Here is a 10,399-nt window from a genome sequence, read left to right as displayed (position 1 = left end):
CCCCCTATAGGTTTAGCCCAGGTTGACCACTCCCCTTGTGCAGACTATATAGTGTCTTGCACAAGGAAGTGTCTTCCTCTTTGGCTGTTGGTGTCTAAAGGCACCTGTCACTGAGCCTGAGGCATTGGCCCCAGTAAAGAGAACTGCTTAATTGTAAGTCGGGGACAGGGCCCCGTGAATGAGAACTAGCCAGCGCAGACAGTTTCACTTATAGCACCCTCTAGGAGAGGTGATTTGTAGTCAGCTTATCTAGCAAGGGCAGTCAATAGCCCCAACCAGGAGTTGTAAAAAGGGTTTAGTCCACCCCGGCTCTGTAGTCGTTCTTTAGGGACCGGTTTTATTAGACGCCAGGTACCAGTGTTAGGAGCTCTCCCCTGGACCACAGTCGGCCGGAACACTCCCTTCTGAAAGGTCTATATCTCAGGTGTCAACTAATCCTCTGTGCATCCTCCAAGTGGGTTATTCTGTGCCTAAGTGTCACCCTTGTATCTTTCACGGTGATCACACATTCTATACTGCTGTGTCTGTGAGTATACCCTGCTGCACTATCAAGTTGTGCCTTTGTCCAATAAATTGTACTATAGTTCATGAGCAAGAACCTTTCTGGCGTCCATTATTCCATCTGCACCACACAAGCTCTATCTAGTTGTAGTTCAACTACACCCTCAGCTCCATTACTACCTCCTGTGTATTAAGGTCGCATGTAACACATGCTCTATACCTATCACTAGCCTGGGTTTTGCCATATCATAGCCAAACAAGTGTTACACTATATTTAGGGGTTGGTTCCTGCCCCTGCCCTGTAAGATTGTTTGCTGTTGGTCTTCATGTTTTAACTGTAAAAGGGGGCTGTTGTTACTATACAGCAGACCCCACAGCCACAGGGTGGCCCAGACCACAGGGTTTGCTGTATTGTAGCCTCCTTCACCATTCCCCTAAAGTTCACTGCCCACTGCAATTAAGCGAGCAATGGGCAGCTAAACAAGGCTGGAGGCAAGGTATGCGCCAAAGAGATTTTTTTTTTTGCTTAAAGTGGCATAACTATATAACATGCATTAAATAAGTAACACACCTGTAATACCAGGGATATAAAGTAAACGAGACTCAAGACTAAATGTTACTGTAAAATGGCTTACCGCTTGAGCTCTCCTTCCACAGAAAGCCTGTACACGGTCCTAAGCAGGATCGTACCAACAGTTATTCATTTTTATTAGCTTTTTTTTTTTTTTTTTTTCCAGGTGACCTGCCTCTGCTGTACCCAGTCCACAGAAATTATAAGTAAACAATTACTTAAGTAGTTATAGTTCTTATCACAGTTTACAAAATTTTAGTTTAGTTTTTAATAAAAATGCCCAATGAGCACATAGCCTTGATACAAGGAGCACTTTTATAAAGAGCTGCTTTTCTGAAATAAATTAGAGGAATTAATACATTCCTAATTCGGAACATGACAACTCAGGGGTGCCAAAAATGTTAATCAATATCTATCAGTTGACCTTTAGTTGGTCATTAGTAGATCTCAAAACCATATTACTGTCAACAACCAAATTAACCTCCTGTTTGTTCTTGTGTTAAAAAACAAAAAAAAACCCCTATGTTCACAAAACAGACCTCTGCATTTGCATCTTAATGGGACAGAATCTGTGAGCACCCCTGTACTAACTACTGAGAAATGTATTACTGGTGTATTGGCAATAGAACAAGACTTGCAAAAAGTAGACGTCTAATGTTTACTCAGGCTGGTCACACATTGGTAGATAAAAGCTAACAACTTGGTAGCCTATTGACCCATGTTTGGGGGCCTTTCTGACAAAAAGACAGGTCTGTCAGAAAATAATCCAGATTAGGTAAACTAGAAAATACTTTCAGATGAGGACCACAAAGATTCATTGATGGGTCCTGATAAGCGAATGGTAAACGACAGACAACCTAAATGCCAATTAGGATAAGATTTGTGTTATTTCCCGTTATAGATACTCTATACCACTATATATCAACCTTTGCACAAAAAAATGCTAAAATATATTATAAACTCTCATAAGCAACAACATGAGAACATGTTTTGCTGCTAATATCTAATGCTGTGATGATGATGCATGCACACAGAACAATGGTATGTGTTAACAGATAAGATGCCACTTGGTTGGGAAGAAATATTTATTTCCTAGAAAAAAAAAAAAAAAGGCAATGCGCTTATAGGCATACACCAGACTGTCCCATATTTAAAAACTTTTATTTGAAATATCTGGAAGTAAACATACATACATTCCTCAGCAGTTAAATGTGAGGAAAAGATTTTCCATAACATAAAACCTACAAAGACGGTCTACTCTGTACATTCTTCTAAATTACACTGCACATTGTTAGAAAAGTGGGGACGAAATTTTCTGATTTGTTTGTATCAAAACAAAATGGGCCAAGAATAAAATTTCCAATCTTTAAATGCAATATGATAAATAGCAATTTCTCTTTTTATTAAATTATATAACCATTATGGAAAGCAAGTAAACGAAGAAATCCTGGCTCAGCACAACACAATCATTTTTCAGGTTAAACATATAAAAGGTGCAGTGCCACTTAGCAGCATGTTTGGGTTACATGAAAAGAGAACATGCAACCACGCAACATATATTTAAAGGTGGTTTATCTTATTAAACCCATTTAATTGCCAGAAAAGTCTTCTGAACTGGAAAGGCCCCACTGGCATAAAAAGTCTAAGATCGCTTAAATCTGCAGAGATAAAATCTTTTGCTATCCAATACGGAGTATGCGCTGCAGGATTTTAAAACAAACATGTTTTAAGAATAAAACAAAGGTAGTTTAAAATTATATATGTATAGCTAGTGCAAGAAAAAAATAGGAAAGCTCTTCTGAACCAAAAGATTTGGTAAATGCGAAGTTGTAAAGCAAGGCAGAGGGTGCCAAAGTTGGGTAGAATGCGGAGTTGTAAAGCAAGGCAGAGGGTGCCAAAGTTGGGTAGAATGCGGAGTTGTAAAGCAAGGCAGAGGGTGCCAAAGTTGGGTAGAATGCGGAGTTGTAAAGCAAGGCAGAGGGTGCCAAAGTTGGGTAGAATGCGGAGTTGTAAAGCAAGGCAGAGGGTGCCAAAGTTGGGTAGAATGCGGAGTTGTAAAGCAAGGCAGAGGGTGCCAAAGTTGGGTAGAATGCGGAGTTGTAAAGCAAGGCAGAGGGTGCCAAAGTTGGGTAGAATGCGGAGTTGTAAAGCAAGGCAGAGGGTGCCAAAGTTGGGTAGAATGCGGAGTTGTAAAGCAAGGCAGAGGGTACCAAAGTTGGGTAGAATGCGGAGTTGTAAAGCAAGGCAGAGGGTGCCAAAGTTGGGTAGAATGCGGAGTTGTAAAGCAAGGCAGAGGGTGCCAAAGTTGGGTAGAACGCGGAGTTGTAAAGCAAGGCAGAGGGTGCCAAAGTTGGGTAGAACGCGGAGTTGTAAAGCAAGGCAGAGGGTGCCAAAGTTGGGTAGAATGCAAAAAGGAGCACTAAAATCATAAAAATGGTTGGTCTACAATCAAATTTACACTTTGTAAAACATTTTATATATGGTTATAGAGAAAATACACTATAAACCCACAGTGTGTAATGCAGCTAACCGTGCCAACCACATTTGTTAACAGATGCAAAATAATTCTTTGCTCTATTTGCTGTAAGGGTTCAACCCCTAGTGTGGGCCAACAATTTTCTAGATTTCTTCCATGTGGCAAGTTAGGGGATCTACAAAGTTCATTATTAAACCACAGTTTTGTATCATTTATGGGAGAAGGAAAGGCTTAATCACAGGAACATTCCAATCTATTAAGCACCACCCCCCAGTAAATATAATTGCTACTCTTGAACTCCAGACCTGCCCCTTTTTACTCTACTTTGCATGCGCACAGCCCAGTGTGGGAGAAAGGATTCCAAAGACAGGAGACAATGATATGGTGCTCACTAGAAGAGTACCCAAGCTCACGTGTTTTTGGCAAAGGGGGTGCCTGCCCAGGGTCTAACATTAGTAATTAAATATCACTGGGGGGTAGAACTTATGTAGAAAAGGAATATAAACACTATCTGAACTTCCAGAAATACAATTTTTTTCCACAGACATATCCGATTCCACAGATTTAAAGAAACCATGATAGTCTCTGACAAACAATTAACTAATCCCCTTAGGCTCAAAGTGCCATGCTCCCCCACTCCATTAACATTTTCTATTTCGAATAATGGATTATGGGTAAAGTCCCTCTGCTTCCTAGAGAATTTGTGCAACACCCACTATGGAATGTTTCAAATTCAAGAATTTATCGCTTTACAATCGAACAAGATAATGGAGGTGTTTCATGACTCTATGAGCCTACAGAGGTTGAAAAATGGCTTGTATCATTCAGTCTGTAAAATGAGCTATGTCTGTGCAAAAATACATTCTTTTATGAAAGTTCTTTTTATATAATGAGATCATGTCAAAAAGGGAAAACGTTTTCTCTTCCAAGCTTTTCCTTGTCCTTCCTTTGGCTTTACAGACACCCACCTGTGATTATCCAACCCTTTTTGATTATGTAATAACTTATAAAAGCCAGAAACCGGTAAAACACACTTAAATTACTTCATAGCCTTCAGCGTGTGCATAAACCTGAAGTACTTGATACTCCCTCATGACTATGGGGCTGATTTACTAACCCACGAATCCGACCCGAATTGGAAAAGTTCCGATTTGAAAACGAATATTTTGCGACTTTTTCGTATGTTTTGCGATTTTTTCGGATTCTGTACGAATTTTCGGATCCAATACGATTTTTGCGTAAAAACGCGAGTTTTTCGTATCCATTACGAAAGTTGCGTAAAAAGTTGCGCATTTTGCGTAGCGTTAAAACTTACGCGAAAAATGCGCAACTTTTCGCGTAAGTTTTAACGCTACGCAAAATGCGCAACTTTTTACGCAACTTTCGTAATGGATAGGAAAACTCGCGTTTTTACGCAAAAATCGTATTGGATCCGAAAAATTCGTAAAGAATCCGAAAAAATCGCAAAGTACCGATCATTACGAAAAAAACGCAATCGGACTCCATTCGACCCGTTCGTGGGTAAGTAAATCAGCCCCTATATGTGTGAAAATGTATGCATGTGTGAGAATATTTACACAGACAGGCATTATTTATATATATATATAAATGTTTTTATCTAAACACACATTGAAACAAATGGAAAAACAGAACGCATAGAAGTGTGGGGAAAAGAGATATATATTGCAAAGTAGAGATAGCAAGTGGGACAGCACCTTTAAGAAAACCGATGTGACCGTATATATTTCTTATATATTTATATTATATATTTATATGCATATAAGCTATACATAGTCAATATGACTACATTTAAATAAAACAATCTCCAGTGAGAAATTTATAAAATTGCAAAATGGGAGGAGATGTTTGACATTACAGTCCCCAGAACACCACTTGTTTCCCCCATCCCCCATTAAGTGCAAATGGAGGATGCAACACATTGTAAAATGGGACCCATTACAAAAGGTTTATGTCCTATAAACATAGTATTCAATATTTTTCATATATTTTTGACAGATTATGACAATTAAATGATGCAGCCTAAAGTAAAAAAAAAAAAAAAAAAAAAAAAAGATATAAGGATAATCTTCAGAAATACAAACTCTACATTTTTCTCTTTCAAGCCAGGCCTCATCCATGCTCCTTCATACTTGGACCTACCTACTTTTACTTTTATGAAAGTCACATTTTGCATACATTTCAGCTTTTTTTTCTCCAATCTATATGTCGTGTTAACAGAAAAGTCAAGGAAAGTTGGAAGGTTAAAGGCATGAGGTAGAAACTGCTATCATTAGTGCTAGACCAGGGGTTCCCAACCTTTTACTCGCGAGCCACAGTCAAATGTAAAAAGACTTGGAGAGCAACACAAACATCACAAAGATGCAAGTAAGGGCTAAGATTGGCTATTAGGTAGCCTCTATGCACAATATCCGCTTACAGGAGGCTTTATTTAGTAGTAAATCTTGTTTTTATTCAACCAAAACTTGCCACCAAGTCAGGAATTCAAAAATAACTACCTGGTTTGGGGCACCGAGAGCAACATCCAAGGGGTTGGTTGCTCATGAGCCACTGGTTGGGGATCACTGTGCTAGATCAATGGAATTTATACTCTCAAAATACTTATGGGCTTAACGAGTCTCACACATTAAAGGAAAATGTATTTCTTTACATAAAGAGGAGTCTTGATGGTAGCACTAAATATTGAACAGTGGAAAGCTAAAGGGAGGAAAGAAGTGAGAGGAAGTACCACATGTGAATAGAAGAGGAAGCAAGGTGGTGAGCCTGAATACTGTATAAAACCTTCACAGAACGTGTTTTTTTTAATCATACATTTAAAGGGGGTGTCCACCCAAACACTTTTACCCCAATATACATTAACATTTTTATATTTATGAAAACACAGGGGCATAATGACACAAGATAAGCCCACACCTAATACCTGACTCCCTACATCTGTTGACCCTTACCCATTTCACATCATAGTTAAACCACTGCTTTAAAGTTATTTGTCAATGTCATTGCAATGAAGTATCTGTCTTTGTATTTCTGTTCTATGCACTCACTCCTGCTTTTACATTGTACCAGTCAGTTCTCCAGGCCAGTTAGTAACCAGGTGTCTGCTACAAGCAGCAGGGGAGAGAATATAAGCAGCCAAATATATACTGGTGCACATTTCCAGTAAAGAGTTACAAAAATGAACAGTAAAAATTGTTGGTGTATGTTTTACTAACCGAGAGCTAGCCATAATTGGGCAACTAAATCTTCTTTGCTTCATTTAATGAAGATCCTGCATTAACGAATAATATAAACCGATCCTGCTTTGACAATGTGACTATTATATAATTTACAGTATTATGTAAAAAGGTCTTACTTGTTTCTAATGGTCTTGGCATTAACAAAATAATTGCCTATTTCTATTTCACAAGCAGAAAAAAAGGTCATATAAAGAGAATAGTATGGTATGCACTAAAGATAAAAGAACATAAAACAATGGATGCCAGGAAAGTAATCACAGAGCCATTTGCTCTGCTAAAGTAAAGCAGAATAATGTCATGAGAGCGTGTATGTTTATACATTCTCATAGGCAAGAGCATCGTAAGAAAGCCTGCATACAGTTACAGAAAATGAATCCGTTATGTCCTGGAATCAAACTGGATATGCCCTGGAATCAAACTGGATATGCCCTGTGTTGTGAACCCCAAAGCAAGGCTTTAAACCAGGGGTGGGCAAACTTTTTGGCTCACGGGCCACATTTACTTACCCCCGGGCCAGGCCAGCGTTACGCCAATGACACCAAGTCTCGCGTGATGAGACTTGGTGTCGTCGGCGGGCCGGATGTGGCCTGCGGGCCGTAGTTTGCCCACCCCTGCTTTAAACTAAGGCCACAGGTATGTGACCATTATGATTAAAAGTCTCACAGGGAAATTATATACTGAAATGAGATCCCTTATGCGGAAACCTGTTATCCAGAAAGCTCAGAATTATGGGAAGGCAATCTTCCATAGACTCTATTTTAACCAAATAATTCTAATTTTTAAAAATTTCCTTTTTCTCTGCAATAATGACAGTACCATGTACTTGATCCCAACTTTGATATAATTAATCCTTATTGGAAATAAAAAAAAAAAAAATCCTATTTGGTTTATTTGATGTTCTAATGATTTGTAGTAGACTTAAAGTATAATCCAAATTATGGAAAGATCCCTTATTTGGAAAACTCCAGGACCCAAGCATTCTGGATATTAGATCCCATACAGGTATTTGGAAAAATATGCCAGAGAATATTAAATAAGGTGCAATTAGCAAAGCATCCAAAGACTGCTTAGCAATTGAGCTAATATAGAACAGCTGCAGGAAAAAATAAGCTCAAAACATTATTTATGGCAAACATAGGTGCAAATGGTGGCGTAACAGATAAATATGTGACTTGGTGCTTTACCAGAGAATTCATTCCAGCATCTTGCTACAGATAAGAAGACATGGGAGAAAAAATATCATAGGACGTGCTTAAATTACAAGCAGCAAAATACCACTGGGGAACACAGCTGGCACACAGGAGCAGATCAGCAAGGGACAGGCATACTTACACTTTTATGTTTGGCTGGCACACTGACTGCTAAAGGCCTCCCTCCCCTCTGGGCAAGGACTGAGTTTGCCATGCCCCCTCCTGGAGAAGAGCAGCAAGTGAACACATACAGCTGTACAATCTATTTATTTACAGAATAAAAAGGCTTGCCTGTCTGCAATTTGCAAAAACACAAAATTTTCTTTAAAAAAAATTGCAGTAAATGCTCCTTAACCGGTTTTGTAGCGTCCTGCGTTTTACTGGGCACTTGGCTGCAAGTATGAACCACTTTTTGATTAGACCATACTGTTTAATTGGAAAGCAACCGACAGGACATAATGAGAGGACACAATTGGGCAGATTTATCAAAATGTGAATTTAGAGCTTAATAGATATAAACTCACCCACTTCCTATTCATTCCAAGGGATTTTTAGAAGTTTATTTATCAAATGGCAAACTCGAACTTTCACCCATTGATAAATATGGTCCTAAAAATCCCATAGGACTGAATAGGATGTGGGTGAGTTTTATTAAGCTCTAAGCTAACATTTTGATAAATCTGCCCCAATGTCTTATGAATAGAAAATTTAAAAAGCTAAACCAATTCAACTTATTAAAACTGCCCTGGCCTTGCAAACCCAATAGTAAAGTGGGGTCAATAAACAGACAGGCAGGAAGTCAGGTGGCTGAGGGAGTGATTAGCACATTTCTGCCCAGTTCCCCCCTATTTAAGTAATGATATTATTTCTAATTCAGAAATCACTGATGTAGTCTATTGTGATATAAAAACTTTTTTTTTTTTTACTTAGACCCATCGAGTGGGTATGGTCCAACTGCAAGTTATGAGATGTTGCACCTCCTAATGCCATGGACTAAACAAAAAAATAAAAAATCATAAAGTTGGCGACTTAACATCCTTGTTACAGGAGCATAACTCCTGTGGAGAGGCTGCTCAGCTGAAATATTTGTATGTAAGTATTTAGTGCTCTGTGGTCTGACTGCAGTGTTAAGCTAGTAGAGCGAGCAGCATCTGTGCATGTTACAAAATATATTTATTACACATTTGCCTCTAAAGGTAGCAGGCTGCAATGATCAACCTCATTCTCAGTGTTAAACTGAGGCAGAGCACTCTAGTTGTTATGTAAAGCCTGGCTGTGAGTAATGTGGCCAGGCAGCATTTACGAACCTTCTTCCAAATGTTTACCTGATAATATGTTTAAAAAAAGGTGTTGACTGTGTGGTTAAAAATAAACACTAGCTGACTACACTGCTCCTTCAAAAGCATAAAGGAGACGGTCTGCAAAACAGTCAGAAGCTTTGCAAGCAGTCTATGGAGGTCCTGTAAAGGTAAGTAACTTTAGTTTGATATTTAGACAAGTCATAAATACTGCCATACATAAAGATCCCCAATTCTGGACCCCACATTGTTTTATTCCTAAATTCTACTGGCCTCAATAGCATACAGCTGTCCAGATGCTTTCTGGATATATTTGCCAGCGATCAGACCAACGAGAACTCTATGCTCTGCCAGTCAAGGAGACCTAACTCATCTGCAGGTAAACCTAGTAAAAGGTATGCAGAAGTTTGCAAAAACACTACAATACAGAACACTGAGTTTTGTTATTAAGGGCAATGGCACACAAGATTTGTCATTGGTGGGAAATGTGTGTGTGTAGTATCTTTACTACATTTAGATCATCTCATGTAATATACATGTATGTGGCAGTCCAGCTTCATCATGAAAAAATGTGTTAGAAGCCATTTTTCCCATGATCAAGCCAAATTCAAACATGATAATGAGTCTTACATGTGGTAATCAGTATTCTAGTGAAAGAAACTGCATTTTCAGATTTGTCACGCACAGTAGTGCATATTTCCCTCGGGGGGAAGTCACCTTTGTGTGCCATAACCTTAAACCATTGCAGAATTTTTAAACTGATGTTTTTTAGTTTTAATACACTTCAATGCAGGGTTTTTATATCTGGATAGTTCTTTAATTTTGTGGAGACTTTTTTTTTTTATACTTTTTAATCCTTGGATGAGGAATATAGAAATGCATGCTTACTATGTGCAAATAAGGAGTAAGCATAGACATTCTACTGTATGTCATCTTAACTGGCTTTTAAATGGGTAGGGAAAATGCCCTCTGACAGCTGTAAACTGGAACTTCCATCACCTGTAGTCAGGAAAGGGCTGGCTGATGATGACTAGAGTTTTATTCATTAAAGGCTTTTTTAAACGTTAATATTAAAAGAAAATACCTATTATATAGACTAGGAGAACAGA

The sequence above is a fragment of the Xenopus tropicalis genome, chromosome 3 (genome assembly GCF_000004195.4).
Source record: "Xenopus tropicalis strain Nigerian chromosome 3, UCB_Xtro_10.0, whole genome shotgun sequence".
In the NCBI taxonomy this organism is placed as follows: domain Eukaryota; kingdom Metazoa; phylum Chordata; class Amphibia; order Anura; family Pipidae; genus Xenopus; species Xenopus tropicalis.
This window is presented reverse-complemented; position numbering follows the sequence as displayed.